General features: G+C 44.0%; 1 long non-coding RNA gene across 1 annotated transcript; it reads left to right on the forward strand.

The window, feature by feature from the left end:
* Positions 1 to 1,280: 1,280 nt before the first annotated feature.
* LOC126538857 (uncharacterized) lies at positions 1,281 to 9,062 on the forward strand. Its single transcript, XR_008614105.1, has 5 exons — positions 1,281 to 1,553; positions 2,747 to 2,794; positions 3,698 to 3,733; positions 6,175 to 6,307; positions 8,876 to 9,062. It is a non-coding gene; the product is annotated as an uncharacterized lncRNA (long non-coding RNA).
* The last annotated feature ends 13,399 nt before the right edge of the window (positions 9,063 to 22,461 follow it).

Consider the following 22,461-nt stretch of genomic DNA (forward strand, 5'->3'; position numbering starts at 1 on the left):
GAAGGTGGGGAAACCCGTGCAAGCTTGTCAAGGAACAAAAGGTAAACCACTCAGAGGCAAAAATTTGTAAAATAATGTTGGTCTAGCTCAGTGGCGTAGCTAGGTCGTCTGGTACCCGGGGCCCATACGTCTTCTGTCAACCCTCCCCCCCCCCCCGGGTGTAGTCGAGGAAGTCGAGGATATCAACAATTTCCGGGTGTCTTCAGACGTATATGACACCCCCCTCCCCCCTCTGGCCCCTTGCACCCACTGGGCCCTTGCACCCCCCCCCCCCCCCCCGTTGCTACGCCAGTGGTCTAACTCTCAAGGAAATCAAATTCCCTAATATGCAGCAAGACCGAAGAGTGGCTGACGCAGCCACCTCTTCTTTTTCTTATCTGATAGGCCTTTGCCATTTCACGTTTTAACTGGTTGTTACTCTGGAAAATATTCGCAATTTCTTTCGAAACTGAGATTGTGTTCAAAACAAATCCAAAGTACAGTGTTGAAAATAAATTTAATATATATTTTGAGCAACGTCGAAAAATAACTAAATGTAAGTTAACTATTCAACAGAAAGAATTAATTATCGCCCTATGGAATTGTGATTGGTAAAAGCAACGCACAGCCACAAGGGGCAGAGCACTGCCCCTTTTCGGGGCTGGACACTAGGCAGCGCTTGAAATTGCCGAATTCTGAGCGACGTTGGACTTGGTGGTGTTACATGGCTTCTGGAGCGCGAGACAGTGCCACAAGCCCAACATAGCTATGGAGACAACTTCAGCCCTGATCAGGTTTGTCTGATCAATCCTGCCTGTCCACATCACCTCAGAACTCTAAAAGAAAGTACTGAACGAGTGCAAGGCATCATTTGCATATTCTGCTGAATTGTATCGTTGCCATTGAAATCCACGTTTGACGGATGTATTCTAGATGTTTCCCTTGCAGATGTTATTAGTTAGACAATATGAGTGTGGTATACAGTATTTTTGTGAAATATCAGCCTCCATCTTGCCAGGTTGTGCCAAAAAGCCCACTGGCAAATTAGACCTGACTTTTCACAGGCACTTTCACAATTCTTTTACTTTAGTTATTTTCCTTTTTGTACGTTATCAAACGTCAAAAACAATATGAAGAAGCGATGAGGCTTTATGAACTACCTCGTGACATTTATTCGAAGTTCTCTTCCAAGTGAGCGTGCGTAGAAAATATCTTACCTATTCGTGAATATTCGCAAAAACCGGTAGTTTCGCTGAGGCCGACAGGCGTGCAAGGACTCGTCTCCAGAAGGCGACTATTTCAGTATAACTTCTTCCAAGTATCACCACTGGTTAAAACCATTCGTGCAAGTAGGCCTGCGTTTTTATTCAAATTTTCTAAATTACCTGTTATGCTCTAAGCTTTGTAAAAAACCTGCAGGTTCCTTCCTAAGTTTCCTACAAGGCGCCCTGACGCCACTTTGCGCCTTGGGCGGCACAACCACCGTTCCTGGATGCACCACGCTCCTGACCGGAAACCAGACGTGCTCGGCGCCCATCTCAATTACGTTACCTGATACCTTGAATATCTCCAGGGTATGCAGTGCGTTTGTTTGTTCAAATATTCATGCTTTCCTTGAAGTCCTCACAAGCTAAGAGGTAGAGTATTGGGTTAGGGGATTATGAAATGTTAAATTTGATGAAAGGGAACTTAAGTTAACTGCCTACACAAAATATAGCAATATGAAAGGGAATGTTTTAAAATAGTGGTGGCAGTCACAAGCTGCTTACACGATGTTAGGCTGCAGTGAAGTCTTCTCATGAGATGCTGCTTGTGCTTCATTTTGTTTCCAACATTTATCACTTACTTGCACAAGAATACCTAGAAACTTCACAAGGAGGCCACAGCTCCTTAAAATTTATTGTAAACGTATTTTATCGAATCAGTACGAAAGAGGCAGAACCTCATAGAAAGCTATGTTTCACTTTGCTCTTTCCGGACGAGTGGCTGGCAAGCAGCATTTTATCAATCAATTTATAATAGATAATGCTTTGAAGTGCCGTGTGAACCGTTGCAGTAACGTTTTTTGAAGGATATTTTCTTGCTCCACTCAGACATCTGTAAATCCACTCCTTAAGTCTCGCTAATTATTGTCTTGCTTTAATTGTGCGTTGCTGGACTACAATTGTAAATGATGGCAGTTCAGTTGGCATGTGCGTAACGTCGGTCATAGTGATAAAATAGTACAACCTTCGCTTGACTTGCTTGTATGTCTATGTGAGCACGGATGAGCCATGTGTAGGCTAAAGTTACTGTTTTGTATCCCTAATTACAGTAACTCCAGTCATCCTTCCTTGGTGGTGAAGCAGCGCACTGAAAAGGACAGGGCGAAGACACACAAAAATACACGACACTCGCTGCACTCGCAACTATTTTATTTCAGAACACATACTTCGTATTTATATGCCTGCGCACTCTCAGATGGGCCTTGCTTATCTTTGACCTGTGAGGGTGCGCAGGTGTTCTGAAATAAAATTGTTGCGAGTTCAGCGAGTGTCGTGTATTCTTGTGTGCCTTCACCCTGCCCTTGTCTGTGCGCTGCTTCACCACCAAGATATGACAATTAATCACCAACTAGCCCAACTTTCCACATTACGTAACTCCAGTGTAGGCGAATCCACAACGTGAGCGACTTCTATTCTAAATGTACAGTGTGGGAGTTTGCGTGAGTGCGGTGGGTTTTTTTCTTATTTGTATTCATTTTACTTAACTGTGCAACCATTTGCAGTGCCTGAATCAGACGCTTCTGCTCTGCCAGAATGGAACCATCGCTACAGTAAGCATTCTTATTTCTTGGCTTGCTTGTCTTGTACTATTACGTGCACCTGTTGCCTCCATTTAAGAATGTCCCTGTATCTGCGATTTCGATAACATCTGCTGCAAATTACACACGTGGAATAAACAATGTGAGCGCACATAACTGTTTGAATTGTCAACGAAAGATACAAATAACAGGAGGGTTAAAAAATAAATGATCATGAAAATGCCGGGTATCAAATTGGCTCACGAAATTACAGCGACTTGTGGAGAGTGGGAGAGCGCTCCGAAACTTCTCTCGGGTGGTACAACAAACTTTCCCTTTGCGTATTAGAGGTCAAATACAATATGCACGAATTCACTTATATAATACCAGACATTTTCTGCCAGCGGTGGTCAGCTGTTTTGGCGACACATATTATTGTCGCCAGAGCTACGGTACGATTTTGAGCTGCTGAAAGACAAACCATAGCACTCGGATTCACAATTTCGTAACTATTGTCGGAATCGCCAATAGCACGCAAAGCGGAAGACAGAATTGTCACACTAGTGTCACAGTCGCACATGAATACAAACAATTTATAATAATCCCTCTTGCAGCAAATTTTACCAATCTATGATCCAACTGAGCCAATTGTTAACGTATATAGTGCAGAATCAGCGATCCTGATTTTTTTTAGTATTTCTACCTAACTGATATCAGAATAGCTATATAACACGCAAATTCAAAAACGCACATTTATCCACAATAGGGCATTGTAAACTTAGAACGACCGTTATAAAATGTTAGAACAATTATTCAGTAGATGAGACGCATGTAGATCCCTCGCAAATGTCACAGATATAATGTATGAACGAGAAACCCTTCGTGTGAGTTTCCCTCTAGCTACGAGCGCTTACAAGGTGTGTCCTTCTTTTGCAGGATGGACTGTTGATAAATGTCATCAACACCGTAACGGTAAGCGCACCGAACATATGATGCCTATACAAGAGCATGTTGTAAAATAGAAACAAAAATTATGAGTGTCGAAATTTTAGTGCTCACTTATTGCTGCACCTGCATCAGTCGTATTGCTTTTCTATGTTCTGTCGCTAAATTTTTATAGAGACATTTTCGGCGTCTTAACGGTAATTATTATGCAAGGTAGAAACAATGCCCAAACTAGTAAGCCGCAAGTTGAACGTTCAGCCTGAAGAACACATCTTCAAGGAAGAAAGAAACAAATGTATTGCAAGGACAAAACAAACAACGATACTGGCGTTCAAACCAATCAACTCGCGAATCGTAAAAGGAAAAAAAATATGAATGCGCAAATACGTCCATGCGGTGATTTACTTGACGGAACCTTCTCGCCTGATTATTTGTGTGAGAGATATATTATAGGTTAATCATGTACGAACATCTGTTGGTACCTCTTTCATCGCTGAAAATTGAAAAAAAAAAGTTGCTCGCAAGATTATTTGCTGTTGAACGCTTCGTCATATTGTTTCACCTCAAATTGTTGTTATATTAAATACATTGTTATATTTGTGACTCAGAAAGTGTGCAGCATGGTTATGCATGCACTCAAGGCTATAAATGAGGGCTTGACTGTGAAGATGCCAAACTGTGCACGAATAAGGAATTATACTAGTTGTGATATACGAAACATCGTTCACTTCAGAAGAGTAATAAAGGATGGCGTTCCGGTTATTTTTATAAGGTAAAAAGTTCCTAACTAAACAAGCAACGAAGCATCATCTCCAGTGCTTCTGCAATGCAAGGCAAATATTGAGAAAAATTTGCAGAAATCTAGTGGTACCCTTGAAAGTGTTGCCGCACTGGTATTATATTTTACCTCAAATTTGTTTTTAAAGAAGCACATTTAATGAAAAAGAAATGTAGTTTGATATAGACAGAGTGAGTCATAGATTTCGGTACCGTTGAGCTGCATGACTCGTGCATGACTCTGAAATATTGTGACGTGTAGTTGTTTGACGCAAGCAAAAATATAAGTGCCTCAACGCACTTGCGTTTTCCGGCGTCGGAATGCTGCCAATATAATGCTAAGAACCTCATAAATAATGTTACTCCATACTGATAAACAAAGCGACCAGGTCTATAAGTTAGCTTTAACGATAGTTATATCCTAATTACATCTGTAAAGGTACTACACTTGTTGATTTGCAACTCAATAACTCAATGAAACGATTTAGCGACAAATTTCACTACACCACCGCTGCCGTAAAGCATTCCGGTTGTGGCAGTCTTAAGCAGGCTAGAGAACAACTGCGCTAAAATCCATGTCATGTTTGTTCCATGACAGAGCTTCCTAGCTCGCGTGATATCACGGATAGAAATATCGAATAAAAATGGTTCAACGACAGCAGCATACCTCCGCATACGCCACCTAAACTGCCCCCTGTGGTTGATTTAAACAATGGCATCGGTTTCAGCGGTACCCTTAATATTGCCTTGAATCAAGGTATTGCGGCAGGTCTGAGTGAACTGTTGAAATCATGGCACCGGCAGGGCAACTCTGCATGCCTTCTAAACATGCTGAAATCGGTATATTACCGCCTGACTCAGTTAATTCCAGATGAAGCATATGCGACGGCACCAAACAGTACCTTTAAAGTAGGCTGGAAGGTTTTACTAGCTGCTTAAGATACAACCTTAAGCAATGACGTGTTATAACAATTATACCTCCTTCTTGAGTGCTTTCTTGTATACGGCACACTGAATCAATTGCAGCATAGTTTTACCAGGAGTAGTGCGTCATTCCTAATCCTAATGTACGCAACAAAAGCGAATAAATTATTGTCCGCAAAATAACCTCAATTAGGTAGTCATCTGAGCTTCCAGTCCTCTCCCATGGTCGGGGATTACCACAGGTGAGCATGATGTGGCACAATATTATCTACGAAAATATAGCTTTACTTCACCCCGCGACCGCTGCAGCTCAATTTTAAACCATAGTACTGTCCTTTGTTAGTTTGAATATAGAAGTATGTGTTTTTGAACTTTTGGGGCGACTAGCGACACAAATCGGAATGCCGCTGTACTTTGATTTTCTTTCAATCTGCTTGACAATTTTCAGCACGTCGAGAACGTAAACCTATTCAGAGACATAAAAGCTGCATATTGCCAAATTAATAACCCCGGCAGATACTTAAGCAGCATTTGCTCATTGGTCTGCATAGTATTCTAAACTTTCTGTACTTCTAATCTGGAGCGTTTATGTTTGCAGACTGCTAAAGACGCAACATACGAAAGCCGTGGCGCCGAAGTTATCATTTCGCTAGACCTACTCAATCATGTTCATGCTTTCATACGTCTCCATGAAAATTAACGTTTTACTGACTACTAATGTTGAACCGTACGTTCGTTCATTGTACCTAAATATTAACAAACCCCAGTGTCTACTGACTTCGCTGCTGACAACCAATCCTGGCACAAGCATTAATGGACTCGTCTGCCTCATCGCCGGACTTCTACAAGCTGTTCCTGGCCTCAACTTTCTTGGATTTTTCCTACGGCTGACATTCGGCTGTAAGTGCGCGTTTTATGGCAATGGTTATCATCATCTCTAAAACATGCGGGGTCACCAAGTTGGCATGCAATTCATCCACCGACCGCAGGCATGCGCGCGAAACCGCTGAAACTGCACGAATGAAGAAAAATTGCCAGGCTTAGCTTGGTTAAGCCAAGAATGCGTTGCATATTGCGCGCGTTGCATATTGCGCGGTCCGTCACGTCACGCGCCGGCACAGCGCCCCTAGCGGGAGGAGCGGGAGTCAGGTGGTGGCTGCGGCCGCGCGCGACCGCGCGAGTTGGGGCCCAGCTTTTCCTCCGGCTGTCGTGACGTCACGTCACGTGGTTGCGCTAAAGGTAATTGGTGGCTACCCGGCCGCGCCCAAGGGCTGAACTGAGTGATTGCAATATGCAACGCATAAAACTCTATTGTAGGGGTATGAGCCACTATGATGGCTCATACCCCCAATGGTGGCTGCGCGGCCGCGCCCAAGGGCTGAACTGAGTGATTCCAATATGCTACGCATAAAACTTTCAAGGCGATTCAACCTCCAGTAGAAGTCGATAGAACACAAATACTTCCCGAGCAAGTTGGGCGTCAGATTGGGCGCGGAGTGACGGGGCACTGAATTATATCGTGTCACTCCTCGTGTGAGGGGAGCACTGGGAGCGTCGGACTCCGAAATCCTTTTTTGTTTTTTTGTCATGCCCCTCGGACAACACACGGGAGCATGTTTGCGAGATTTCAGGGGCGCGGTACTACGCTACCCAAGGCACCCACCGGTATGTACTGCCATGGCTGCAACGTGGGGGAAAACGAAGGAGCACGCCGGCAGTGTCGGCAAAGGCTGTGTTAAAATTCATTCCAGCAAGCGAAATTATCCAACCTGAGGACTTAGAAGACAGCTCCTTTTGACACCCGTCTGTGCGGTTGGAGCACAAAAATATGGGTATATATATATCTCGCCCACTGAGGTTCACATCTTGAAGCAAAGGAAAATCGCATTCGCCATGAGAATAATGGTCTTCGGAAAATAAATTAAAATTAAAGGAAGTAGTATTTTAGGTGTAATTATCGACGACTGCCGAATATCATGTGAAGTGTTTGTGTAGTTGATATTGCAGAAAACGCACCAAGCGTCTCAAAGCGTTGGAATGCGTGCGGGAAATTCTTATAAAGATTTTCTGTTCCGCCTGCTGGGACATGCGCGCACCGCCTACTGGTTATATTATCAGACTTCTGAGCTACCAGTCCTCTGTTCAAATCCTACCGCCGAACAGCTTTATATATTGTTGCAGGAAGGGTTGCAGGGTTTCATTTGTAAATATATATTCGTATGCCTATACAGGGTGTCGCACGTAACGTTTGCCAAACATTAAAGATGTGCAAATGCCACGTAGCTGGACAGAGCTAAGGTAATATTTTCTGTCGCTTGTAGATACTTAGATTATTTTTGCATGCCGCCTAATTACCTATTTAGTCTGAATTATTATATCAACGTTTTAAGTATTATAATTATATGAAAAGTGTCAATGAGAAAATTGTAGAGCAAGATAAAAAACTCCCGATACAGCTTTTTTTGCTCAACACGTGCTACTACATAAAAGTGTTTTTCTGAGCATGAAACAAGCCCTCGAATACGCGCAAAGTGCCTCGAACGGCCAGTAGCGCGGAAATCTTGCGTGTTTTTGCGGGCTTCGTTGATGCTCAGGTAAACACATTTATGTAGCATTACTTTAGGACCGTCAGTAGCAGTTTAGGTGTCATACAAAAGTTTCTTTTTCTGTACAGATATGTCACTAGCACCTCATGACAGCCACATTCATTTAAAAGATCTTACAGACAGCTGATACTAACATTTCATTAGTTTACTATATTATTACCATTCTGTAACTCCTGTATTACCGGCCCACAGGGTGCTTTCCTTCGTTACATAACTTTTAGCTACCAATATATTGGAGGGGCTACCTGGCGGACATTTCAGATCGCCTTCACTTCTATTTTATTGTCTTACAACGGCAAAATTATTGCCAACGTCTTGCGTAGGAGCGACATTAAGTCAAGAGAAACAAGCCCACATTGTAATTATTTGTCCGTACTGTCAGTCATTTACGTCTCTTAGCTGACCTATCGAAAGAAAATACCGACGCAGATACTCAAAGAAAACGCGCCCAACCAAGATGTGCGTGTAAAGCTACGGTAATAATGACCACTTATATTCGCATAAACGAAGGATAAGAGCAGAGTACTGCAGAGCAAAAGGCGAACACAGGTATGTTAAGTGGATGACTACCACTGTGATACTGAGGCACCCTATTCAAAATACGAGAAACGTGTGCAACCATCCAATCACAGAAAAATCGAAAGCCGATGGGCCTACTGAACCTTGGGAAGAGAGATTAACCAAGAATTCATGGAGAAAGATATAAAGCAACAACAACAAAATAACTCAACTGAAGTCAGCTTTGGCTTCAGTAGCTTAAATAAACATGAAACACTTCGCTGGCTCCTACTCTGTTTCAAATAGAGAGCATGTTTTGATGTATAAATGCCCATACATTGAAAAACGCTCTTCTTCATTTCAGGTTCGTAAAAGAATGATCGAGAGCACCACAGCCGCGATGTCCTTGCAAAGAGGAAAACGGTGGAGATATAACAGTAACAGTTTGTTTCGCGGAGTTGCCAGTGGCATCGTGGAGAAAAAAATTTATAATAATGCGAAATCCCAGTGCGATCTATTTATGTCTGCAAAATATACCCATACCAAAAGCACGTGCTTTGAGTTGTTTCTTCTTGTTGACTCATTTTTTGTTCACAGAGTTAGAGTGCTCGCATCATTAACAACTTGATTGCTTGAGGATACATGCAAAATATATCTGTGTAAGTGATACTCATAGTGCGCAATCTACAAGTTTGCACGACTCATGTAAGGAACGCCACGAGAACGACATATCTAGAGCTGGAGAGAGAAAATAAATCGTAGTACGGTTGCTATGATAATCTTACAATCATAGCTAAACAAGAGCTGAAGATATGTCTGATTGTTCAATACAGCCGGCGTTGAATGTCTTCAGGTAGCTTGCAATCACGCGACAGTGACAAACTTAGTTGCCCAATCTTGGATGGCCTCAGCTTGCTTTCTTAGTCACGTGGCCACTCTAGTGCAATACCAGTCTATGAAGAATGCCATACTGACAATCAGTGTCTGTCCATTGAGAAAGTTGCGTGCGCCATTTAACCTGCGACAAAAAAGGACAACTGTCGTCTCGAATAAACTGGAGCGGCGTAGTAGCGGCCTTCTTTAAAACAGAGTGTGACATAGCGTTGCCTGTAACGTCGCAGTGTTCAGGCAATTCCTGCTTCAAGGCAACCATGAAGAGAACTCGAACGCAATGCAGCATCGTCAGGTGGCTATGACAGCTACCTCCAACCAATCTATGCGTGTATAATTTGGGGAATCTCATGAAATCACGTTTCACCAGTGAAAATTTTATGGTTCTCACTAATGCCGTTTGATAGCGCGGTTTCCGGTGATCGTTTGCATGTGAGAGAACTCATTCTGGTTTTACTTTAGGCGTCAGAGCGTGCCCCACTGTCCCTCTGTCACTGGTTGCATATTGCCAGATTTCGAACAACCATGCAAAAAGCTCCTCATCGTGTTGGGAATTTTAAATACTGTATCTTTGAATACCTTGCTGTTAAACTTGCTTGAATTATTTCTCAGCAGAAGAAAAAACCTGAACGATAACTTTTATTTTGTAACCGATCCACAGCGGAGTACCATTGTGTTTCCTTTATATATCTTGGTTTTTAATAACCGTTTGCCCAAGTGCAAGTCATCGATGGTTCACCTTCTCTGTGAACTGCGTGATTCCTCTGCGATTTATTGCGAAATAGTAGCAAATGAGCGCTGATGTCAAACTCAGTTTGCATACTAAGCTCGTCTCCGTGGTAGCATATGTCTCGGATGATCCTCGACGTGGGTAGCTGCAAGTTTATACCTATCCAATTGCTCACTTTGCCAAATTATAATTGCGATAGAGCGCGAATGGAGTCAGGAGCATCATACCACATGTCGGCGTTCACATCATACGTGATGTCAGATGGAACATTCAAATAAACTTCACAAAGAGGATCGCCGTATTTGGCTTCTACGCAACAACTTTTATTCCGCCACTGTATCCATAAAATGACTTCTCCGAAAATGTTTTTCGCACTTGCATCTACATAGAGTAATTGGTTCGTTGGGTCAAAAAGCCTATAGAAGCAATAATTATTACAATTAACCTGTAGCCCTCTGTCCTCAGTGGCTGCGGAGCACGGAACCAAGAGGGTTGTTAGACCTGCGAGGTGTCTGAGGGTGCTAAGAACCTCTTGACCTGGACATGCATTCATTACTAACGTTTAGCAGGCGAACCCTTTCAAGTGGGTTGATTAGCAGGGCTTTTCATGGAATAATCAGACTTTCTCTGGTGTATTACTGGCCTTAATTAAATTAGAAGTGGTGACGCTTACACAGTGCTGGCTAACGGTCACGTCTTCTGCTACAGCGCTCTATCATATGAGACAGACAAGGGGTAGGATGTCTAACTCATAAGCACATAGCGGGGCCACGTTGAATAATTTGAGAGGATATCAGTCGTGGTAATAAAACTAAATGGGAGCTACAGATTAAAAGTAGTACAGTTCTAAGCTTAAACCTCTAGTCGTGATGATGAAGAAGCAAAACAGTTTTCGGAACATGTGGAATAAGCAACGAGAAAGGTGCAAACTCTGTCTATTGTAGTCATGGGTCACTTCAATGCAAAAATGGGGGGGGGGGGGGGGAAGGACTGGGAAACCAGCAGTTCGCAACTACGGCATTGATTTCAGGAATAGTAAAGGAGAGATGTTGGTACAATTCGCGGAAAAGAATAGACTGTGATTAATAAATACCTTCTTCAGGATCCGCCGTAACAGGAAGTGGATCTAAAAAAACCTAATAGAGAAAGAAGCGAAAAATATATTTCACATTGTCTGCTGATTCCAACATAGTGCAGGATTTAGTAGTGTAAGATAGGGTAAGAGGCAGGGACCATAGGTCAGTAAGGTTTACAATTGCTTTGAATTTTACGAGCGAAAGAGCAAAATTAGCCGAGGAGAAACACGCCAACTTAGACGCAGTAATACTAAAAACAGACCAATTTACGCTGGTGTTCGCAAACAGAAATGCAGCTTTAGAACAGGAAGATGGAGACATCATAGCGGTAATTAATGAAACCGTAACTAGTATGATTTCAGAAGCAGCAATTCCAGTTGGAGAAAAGACACCAAGGCAACTAATACGTGTGCTCTCCAAAGTAACCAAGTACTTGCTAAGGAAGCTACAAAGGACGAAAGTGTTCAACTAAGCGGACTGGGTAGAACTAAATTAACTGTGAAAGCTAATAAAGAAGAAATGAAGCGATATTTGAAATAATAATGTCGCAACGGTTGATGAAGCCGTAATAAATGAGCGCCACATTAAATTAGCGAGGAGAAAACTTCGCATGTACAGGGCAAGATGTTTGCAGTGAAAGATAAGCAGGTTAATGTCATGACAAATTTCGCTCTTACATTAAAAGCAGCAGAGGGATTCTATACTGATCTGTAGAGCACCCGGATCAGCCATGCAGCCCTCATTGGACGTATCGATGAACAGGATACAAAGGCTCCTTCTATAACTATATATACTGATGAAATTAGAAAGGCCTTGGGAGACTTGTCTCGGGAAACAGTGGCAGAAGAAAAGTTAACACTCAGTTTAATTAAAGGTCAAGGAACTATTGAAGCTTGAAAAGCTCGCGGTTCATTATACGCAATGCTTCACGAATTCAAGTGAACCAGAAAGTTGGAAGAATGCCAACATAACACTAATCAATAATAAGGGAGAAGGTAAGAACTGAACATTTATAGGCTCACAAGCTGCCTTTCAGTATTGTAAAATATCCGCCAAAATATGTTTCAACAGAATCAGGGCTAACCTTCACTGCAATAAACCAACAGAACAGGCTGGCTTCTTGAAGGAATGCTCTAGAATGAATGACATCCATGTCATCAATTAGGTAATTGAAAACTCCGCGCAGTAAAATAAACCTCGCTGTATGACTTTCGTAGATCACGAGAAGGCATTTAATTCAGTGCAGGTACCAGTAATCATCGAGGCACGGCGCAATAAAGGAGTGCAGTACGCACACGTGGATAACTTCAGAAATATCTACAAAGATTCTACGGCAATCTTGTTTCTCCACAAGAAAAGTAGAAATATACATATCAAGAAAGCGGTCAAGCAAGGAGGCACAATCTCAGCAATGCTATTCAATGAACGCTTAGAAGTATTCAAGCTATTAGACTGGTAATGCCTAAGAATGAGGATAAAATGCGTATATTCCAGCAACTTTGGTTTAGAGATGACATTGTCGAGCTCAGCAACACTGGGGATGAATTACACCAAATGATGGAGGATCTTAAACGAGAAATTGTAAGAGTATGGTTAAAGATTTATATGCAAGAGACAAAGGTGACGTTCCATAGCCTGGCTAGAAAACAAGGATCCTTGATCGCGAGTCAGCTTCTACGATCAGTAAAGGAGCCAGTTTATCTAGGTCAATTACTCACAGGAGATGCTGATCAAGAAAGGGAAGTTGACAGACGAATAAAAACGGGTTGGAGTGCATTCGGCAGGAATCACCAAATCATGACTGAAAGCATGCATTTGTTGTTGAAAAAAAGTACAATCACTGCATTCTGCCAGGTCTAACATATGGCGCAGAAACTTGGAGGTTAACAACAAAGCTCGAGAACAATGTGAGGACCACCCAGAGTGATGAAACTAAATATGATAGGCGTAACGTTAACACAGAGAACGCGATCACTTTGGATAAGAGAGCAAACTAGGATCGCCGAAATTCTGGTTGTCATTTGGAGAAAAACATGAAGCTGGGCAGGTCATGTAATGCGTCGGGCCGGTAACCGGTGGACCATAAGTTATAGAATGGGTGCCAAGGGAAGGTAAGTGTAGTCGCGGACGGCAGAAAATTAGGTAGCTCATCAAATTAGGAAATTTGCATGCGCAAGGTAGAATCAGCTAGCACAAGACAAGGGTAATTGCAGATCGCAGGGATATCGGGGGCTCAAACAGGGCGCAGTATGGATTACCAACTAGCCCGAACCAACGCTTTACTCTGGGAGTGGCCTTTCTCCTGCAGTCCACATAAACATGGGCTAATGATGTTGATGAGATGTAATTACGCCATGAGTCATGCTAAGTAGAGGGCGTCAGTTAATTTTCACTACTTGGAGTTCTCGAACTCCAAGTAGTGAAACTAGAAAAAATTCGGGCCGAACAATTCATATGATGGTGGATTACCCAGCGAAGCTGTTCCGAGGAACTATTGTCGAGCCAGAAACTATGGCAAGTCCAGAAACAACCGCTTGAATTTGGAATTCGCCCCGGTGGAACTCAGACAAGGTTGCCACTCACGATTCTGCCGCTTGGACGCAGACTCGGATGACCTAGCTTGATGCTTACGAGTGGCCTGCTTTGCGCGATCTTCATCGGTAGTTTGCGCTGCACGACGACGCTTAGACTCTCGCATCTGCTCTCGCTGACATTCTTCGGGAGGCAACGTCACTGGCCGCATTCGCCGCTTTCGCACGGGCACGCCATCGTCAGCTATAGTCGTGTCTCTGCTATCCACGCTCCTCCTCGTAGTCTGCTTATTCTTAGGCCGTGAGGACAGTAGGCGATCTTCCCACTTTTCCCATTTTTGTTGCAGTTGCAACTGTTGCAGTGGTCTACCTCTTCAATGCAAAATCCGGTTCTTACACACCGCGGCGGTTACGGCGGCGCACATCTCCGTGTTTTCCCGCCCCAACTGCAGCGCCGTTGTATTGAGGGCAGACGACAGCAGACGCAACCGGCAGCTACGACGGCCAGCGCAGGTGCACTCCCCCTCTCCGCAGGTGCGGCGTGCAGTGAAATCATGTGTCATGTCTTTCTTCTCCGTCGTACTATGGCTCGTTTTCCCCAATTCGGACCTCACACCCCCACCTTTTTTGTTCACTTTAAGGACGTTAGCCAGCCCAGATACCCCCCTAAAAGACTACGCATACAACTCATTCATATAGGCATGTCAAGTAAACAACTTCGCTCTAATGCACGACCGCGTTGCCGTCCAGCCCGCATCGCAATGCGGTATTGTCGGAAATCAAACCTGCTACCGCTTTTTAACCAGCAGGTCGTCGTAGTACACTTGTCACTGCCTGTGCTCAAGTTTTTATGCTTCCTCAATTTTGGAGTTAATGTTGGCATGTAATGTAAGCAAATATAATCGGTGCAAAATAAATCGGCGAGTGCATATAAGTCCGTGCAATATTGCAAGAACTGTGGGGAGCTCAGATATTGCCAGGACGTCTGTCCCAACGCAGCCGGCAGTGTTGGTAATAGGTGCGGAGTGAAAAATCCCAGCGCAGATCACCAATGTGAACTAAAATGCAACATCTGCGGCCAGCAAAATTGTGGAAAACACTCAAACCGGCGTCATCTCCTTTACGGACAAGAGAGCGGGGTTGTTCGATGCACACAAACTACAACACCAACAATACACCAAGAACATCAATCAACGGTATGAAATGACAACAGCAACAATCCTAGGTCGGTTAAGCCCATTTAGAACTATAAATGCGGTCATTCCAAGGTGCTGAAGCGGGCTATAGCGAACACTATCCCAAATGCTGCATTAAAGAAGTGTTTTCATATGTCCAAGGCTGATTTTTTTGATCAGGTAAATCGTTTACTGCACGATGGTTACCCCGAAGTGATTGTCATCTATGTGTGAAAGTATGGCTCGAGGCGCCGAGAGTATAAATGACCAAGGTGGTAAAACTAAAATAGATGAAAAAAGAAGAAAAAAAAACAGTAGTACCGTGTGTACATAAGTTGGCGCATGGGCTTAAGAACGTCGGTTCAGGGTTCACCATCGATCTTTGTTTTTCTGTAAAAAATCAGACGTCGCATATGCCGTTAGTTGGTGCGTGTTTCTTGTGGACGATGCACGCGGGCGCCTCGTCGAAGACGATGAACGGTCTCTGGCTCTCGAGCTGTCGGCTCAACTGGCCAGTGCTGCAGTAATTTTTTGTAAATATAGTTTGTAAATAGTCTCCAGTTCTTAATCCTTCGTTCGCGGAACATTTTGGGGGAGAGTGCCGTTCCCCGTCCTCGCCACAGACCTCCGAAGCGGCGGCACCGTCCTGCTTTCCGCCATGGCTCCCGGTGAGGAGACCTCGTCTGCTTATACTCCTGAGACATCGACAACAACGTACGTTACGGTTACCAATCCCCACGATCCTGGCATATTTTCCGGCCAAGCTAATGTAAACGTTGAGGACTGGCTCACCCTTTATGAGCGTGTTAGCTGAAACAACCTCTGGGACCCTACCATTATGCTAGCGAATGTCCTGCTCTACTAGGGTGGAACTCCTCGTGTCTGGTTCCGAACACACACGGACCAGATCTCTAGCTGGGATGCTTTCAAGGAGAAGCTCAGCGACCTCTTTGGAAATCCCACCGGCCGGCAGCTGGCTGCTAGGAAAGAGCTTGCTACCCGAGTTCAGTCTTCTACTGAAGCGTATGTCCCGTACATACAAGACGTGCTCGCTCTTTGCCGGAAAGTCGACGAGAAAATGGCCGAGGTTGACATAGTCGGCCACGTACTCAAAGGCATCGCAGACGACGCGTTCAACTTGTTCGGTTTCAACAATCTGTCCACCATCGACGTAATTATCAAGGAATGCCGCCACTTTGAGCTCTCCAAAAGTCGCCGCTTCATTCCACAGTTCTCCCGGCTCCCTAACGCGGTTGCGACGTCGTCTTGCGTCGACCTTATCGCTTCACCACCCTTAAATGAGAAAGCCACAAGTATTGTTCGCCGCGAGCTCGAGGCTACACAGCCTGCGCCGTTCCATCCATGCCCACTTGACCCCACCATTGACCAACCAGCCCCAGCAATCTAGAGACTAATCTAATCGCAAAGCTGTAGTGACGACGATGGAACGATCACAATGGCACCGTGGTTGGAGAACGAATGCATGCGGACTGTGAGACGACGATGGCGACGCTATGCTATAAAGGTAGCATGGCGACAATGCGACTACCATGACGGCATCACGACTACAAGCACATTCCTACTAGTCCAAGCTGTTAGAAAACTCGATCGGATCGGTCAGCGTAGAAGGCGTGATGACGATGGCAAGAGGAGAGTCAAACAAGGGAGTTGGAAGAACGGCAATGGCTTCGCAACCATGAGGTCATACCTAGTGGCCGAAGCTGGTAGTCAAGTTGGGCCACTTATTCAGCGTCAGAGGATAGATAGATAGATAGATAGATAGATAGATAGATAGATAGATAGATAGATAGATAGATAGATAGATAGATAGATAGATAGATAGATAGATAGATAGATAGATAGATAGATAGATAGATAGATAGATAGCCTCAAAACGCCGGAAGTAGGCAAAGAATGTGAATCGCATTAAAATTAACCAGAGAGTGGGAGAGAATTGCTTTGAAAGAAGGCAGAAGGGTCGGCCTGAACAAAGGCACTCTAGCGTGCTGCTCTGCACAGGGGGAGGGGGGACGGAGACATGGTGTGATGAGGGATGATGACGACATAGAAAGAGGGATGCACAGTGGTGAAAGAAAATCCAACATTTTGATGATAAACATTCAGAAATCTCATCCACGAAGCCACTAGCAGCTTCTATATCTTGTCTGTACTTACTAGTTGAAGTGAACCTAGAGATAAAGGCGCTGAGACGAAGCTGGTGGGGGCCTCCCCTGCGTGAGTAGGACAGGCGCCCCGAAAAAGCTTTACAGGATGTAAAGAGCTGCCATAAGCGGCTCCACAACGGTGAGCACCTGCACGGAACATTTAGCTGCCATATTCTGAACACCTTCGAGAACCATTCGCATTGACTTTGCTAGGTGCTTCAGCATTTCCTGAGCGTTTTCCTTGTCATTGTGTCCATCAGCTTGCTCGCCCACAGTGTTACGGGTTTGAAAATAAAAAATTAAATTATGGGGTTTTACGTGCCAAAACGACTTTCTGATTATGAGGCACGCCGTAGTGGAGGACTCCGGCAATTTCGACCACCTGGGGTTCTTTAACGTGCACCTAAATCTAAGTACACGGGTGTTTTCGCATTTCGCCCCCATCGAAATGCGGCCGCCGTGGCCGCGATTCGATCCCGCGACCTCGTGCTCAGCAGCCCAACACCATAGCCACTGAGCAACCACGGCGGGTTGTTACGGGTTTGAATGGCCCTATCATTCTTGGCCTTATGCTCGCCGTCATGGCCGCTGTTCTAGAGGGCAACAAAGACCGGTTTCTATGTAAAGCGTGCCTCATATTCGTTGTGTTTGCTACGTCTGTCCTCTGTTCTTTTTCGTTTGACTGGTTTAAATCGCAAGAATATGTAGCAACTTACCCAGATTGCTTTCTGGCGCGTAAAAACTCTGTACATTTAGAGCGCAGCTCCTGATATCTTGTTCCTGCGGCGAGCATCGGCAGCGTCAGCATAACCGAGCAAACAAGCGCCGCCAAGAAAGAAAGCGATCGCGGAGCGCAGCGGTAGATGAAAGAAATGCTATACTGAAGAGAAGAGAAGGAAAGTGCAGAAGGAGAGTGCAGCGGTACCGTCAGCCGGAAAGCGAAGAAAGAGCGGAGAGAAGACAGCCTGCGCATGCGCTGAGTTGCCGGCGGCCACGGCATCCGCAGTCGCGTGGGCGATCTCATTTGCGCTTCCGAGAGGGGGGGGGGGGGTGCAGTAAGGTGGGGAGGGCCGCGCTCGTTCCACGCACCAGCAGCGGGTGGACAGTCGGGCGTGTTTGAGTATGCGTACTAAAGCGTTGCCATGACATTGGTAGCCATAGGAAAATTCAGTAACTTTGGCACATGTGGCTCTATATATTCAAGCTTCATAACGATAAAGTGAAGTCATGCAATTACATGTAGAAGTCAGATGTGCTTTTGGCGGTTTTCTTTTTTTGTGTCTTATATGTTTATGTGGCCGCTTCATTTGTTGCCCGCGCGGGCTGCGCTTTCGCTCTTATCCCTTCGGCTGCCGCTCACTTCGTCTGCTCCTGCCACTTTTTATAGCCGTGCAAGTTTTTTCGAATGCTCTGCAGTTAAAAAACTTTTTCTGCTAGCAAACGTTCCGGCAATGTAGGAAAAACTGAGGAAAGGGCACAAGGCATGCTGTGCAACTGTGTGGTGTGGCTACTCGGGGAGGAACAGCAGGGCGAATTTTTTTTGTTTCCCAGGAGTCTGGAGGTAAGCACACTTCATCTGCAATTGTTATAAAGAAACAAGCGCTGTGATTATCAAGACAGGTGTAGGACAAAATGAAATGTATTGTGCAGTTGTTTTCAAGTGAATATCTTTTTGTGGTTTGACGCGACACACTCTTCTGCGGTGTTGTACAAACTAAAGCTACTTGTTAACAGTTGCACATGGGCCAAATGATGCTAGCCGACACACAGACAGAAAATTTGCATCGGTGTATGTTTGCGGTTGATCTTCATTTTTTGCACGAGTACAAAACTTGCAATATATACCTGAGCAATGTATTTGAATGCTTGCTGCACAAATTAGTTACGCTGAAGAGCGTTCCAGTGAAAAATTTTTTCGACATTGCAACCTTTGAAAGTTCGGGAACACGGCAGAACTCGAAAAAAATTCATTTACGTAGAAGTCACCGTACGCGTTTTCAATTGCAAGAAGTTCGAGTTACCTATATGGCGACATAGATTCGTTTTACTTTTAAATCTGCGCCTAGGACATAATTTTTTCGCCGCGTCTTCGTGCTCTCAACTTTACTCTCACTTTTACGTACTCTTGAATTATGGAAACACAGTATTTTGCTCATTTTTGAGATGTTACATATCGCGAAATCACGCTAAATGGGGAGGCCTGATGTGAGGCGGGGGGAGGGGTTGCTCACTTGGCTGTAGATGTACCACGGCTAGAGCCTCTGTTCGGATTTTTCACAGACAGCGTCCTCGCCGACCCGGCCAAAAAAAGACTGTTGTGGTCGGCTGTGCCGAGTGTTGGAGTGAAATAGATGTCCCTCATCGATGCAGGCATAGAAAGCAAGTTATTAGTGGCTGCGAATCTGTCCTTCTGCAGTTCATTATTTTCGTACGGAAACCACTTGACAGGGCACGGCGCATGTGCCATGAGCACGGCATACACTACTTTTTCCAGGTCACTTGCTATGGCGCCGGGTGCGCTGTGACGTGAGGCAGCGAAATTAGCTCCACCTGCCTGCCGATTTCAGTTTATCACTTGCTCGCCAGAGGTGCGCGATGTTCCCAATTATAGGGTAAACCAAAAAAACCGAAAGTTTTCGCTGACAATGAGCGAATTCATGTTCGTAAAAAGTTGCCCCGCGCTTGGCGCTACAAGATGCGATAAGGCGAAGACAATTCTTCCCAGGGTCTGCCGTATTCTCTCTGAGCTTGGTTTGCCTATTTACAGCAGAAATTCTTCCGTAGCAATAATGTCAGTGCTCTGTTGTCCAGCTGCTGTGAAACTATGGGAAGTTAGATTTCTTCTGAGGGGTATTTTGCAGTAAAATGAAGCCAAATGAAATAAAATGCTCAATTAGTTAATTCATAAAGAGATGAATCAGAAAGTGTCATCGATAAAAAAAAAAACCTAGCTCTCAAAACTGATGCCTCGTATTCGCAGCCAGCTGTTGAGAAACCAGCAATGCTCAAGAAGTTACATGAATATATAGCAGCACTAAAACTTGAAAATTTGCTTATTGACTTATGGAGGCATATTTACACTTGAAATCCTGCAAACAATTATAATCAGAACTAATCTGCAAGTATTAAAATATTATTTTGCGAAACTAGTTCTGTTTTGTATCACAAGCACTACAACTTCGATAACGAGCAGGCTTTCATTATATAGTGCTTCCGTAAATGTGAAGCGATGTCATATGGTACGCATTTGTTGCCATTTGAATTCGCTTTGCAGTGGAACATGACGCTCAAGCTTGCACAGGACGCTGTGCTTGTCCTGTGCGCCTGTGTGTAGTGCTCCTCTACAGAGCGTGCAACTTGACGAAACTTTGCCAACTAGCCTAACAAGATATTCTGAGGATGTATCTGTCTTTACAGGTTCTACACCACCGCAGTGAGGCCAAAAGCGGAAAACATAGTCACCAGATATGCAGACGTCATCAACCGACTGAGGAATGATACACAAAGGTATTGCAAGCCAGCGAAGTTAAAGAACTGCCGAAAGATTACCACGAGAGAAGCACTAGACATGTTGATGTATCGTATGAGCCCAGAGTTCTACCAACTCATGCAGTGCCAGGTGACACTCCATTATCGCAAGAGGCAGTGAAGGACATGGGGAATCCTTTTATAGCACGTTGGCGTGGTCGTGCAGTTGTGCGGTGTGCCCACTGTACTGGAACATAAGCTATAGAGGAGTCTAGTTAAAAATACTTAGCAATATTAAGTGTCGCATAGAGCTGGCGCAGTAGTTCTGCTAGGCGGGGCTTACGCTGCACATAAATGACATCAATCTGGATTTCAAAGACAGTGTGAGAGAAAGACCGCTGCAAAAAGAAAGCTCCTTAAGCCTGAAAATTAGGAAGCAATTTCTGACTGATATTTTATTCTTTTTGTAATTCCGATAGTTCTTAGGGCGTCCTCCTGATTAGTCTATCTTTATAAAATATTCCGGCACATTTAAACATTTGCATAAACATCTTGAAGCGTGTTCTTTCCGCAGAGAATCATTCTCCAATGCTTGCCCCTCCTCTTCAAAGAATTTTGCATTGCTAACATACATGGATCTTGGGATGCTAGAATCTTCCTGAGGCTACTTCAGTAAAGTTGTGCAACTACTAATGTCGCTCGACACCCTCGAATTCAATGTTTTCTTTAATATGACAAACGTTGGAGGAGGGTGGGATAAGACTGCTTTCGCCAAAGCCACGAATAATCTGAATAAGCAAAGAAAGCATGATGTGCCAGAAACGAGTGTTCTAGAAAAGTGCAAATGCTTTCGGCCGCTCCTTGTGTTGACACCGAAATTCTCATGTCGAAGACCTACAGACGATGATAAAACACGTAACATAGGTCGGATACATTTGCTATGCTTCCAAGAAGTCGCACGAAACAAACATATGGGCTTCCTTAAAGAAAGTGCATAATGTACATTGAGCGTATTAGAAGAAAACTAAAAATTAAAAAACATAATTAAATAATATTGTTGCCATTAAAATTGCCTTAAAAATTACCCTTAAAAATAATTGTTCTGAGCAGGTTGCCCTGATCCATTGAATGCAGCCGACTTCCGTTGCTCTTAACAATATTTTTCCATGTCCAAAAGCTACCCATTCAATAATTTATTTGTGCATCACTACATTATTGTCCATTATTGCCCCTCGCCCAACCACCAATTGGCACATGCTTCTCCAACATTTACTGTTTCGCAAGAACAACAACAAAAAAACTTGGCGTTCTTTGCTGTTATTGCCTTGGAACTGTGCCATTTATGCCTAGATGACGATAGAACAAGCGAAGTGCACTGCAAATTTTAAGAAACATCTGCGAAATGCTCGCGAGGATTTTGCATTGATGCCTTGTTCGCAGTGTTCCAAATCTGAATGAAGCTCTAGTGCTCTCACATGTTGTATTGCGAAAGAAAATTACCTATGAAAAAAAAAACTATCGACATATTCAATATAATTTGCTGCATGTATATCGGCCATTAGCACAAGGAGGGCTATACAAAAAATTGACTAGGTTCAAGATGTTTTTTCGACTAGCAAGTATACCCGTTCTGTAAAATAAAAAAGGAAGTTGTTTTTACTGGTATGCGAAAAAACTGGATCTGCTGCTCTTGATAATCTTTTCATTATTCACAAATAACAGTTGCGACAAAAAACTTTGGTCGATTTGAGTTCTGCACAGCAAGGAGAAAGGGATTCTGTGGCAATTTTTTGTCTGAGGAATTGCAGAAGGCTATATTACTTATGCACGATCGAAGTGCATAATGCGCCCATTTTTACTGACTAATGAGATATTCAGCTGTGCATTATTGTGTTGTATATTGAATACTTTACT

The sequence above is a fragment of the Dermacentor andersoni genome, chromosome 8, assembly GCF_023375885.2.
Source record: "Dermacentor andersoni chromosome 8, qqDerAnde1_hic_scaffold, whole genome shotgun sequence".
Lineage (NCBI taxonomy): Eukaryota > Metazoa > Arthropoda > Arachnida > Ixodida > Ixodidae > Dermacentor > Dermacentor andersoni.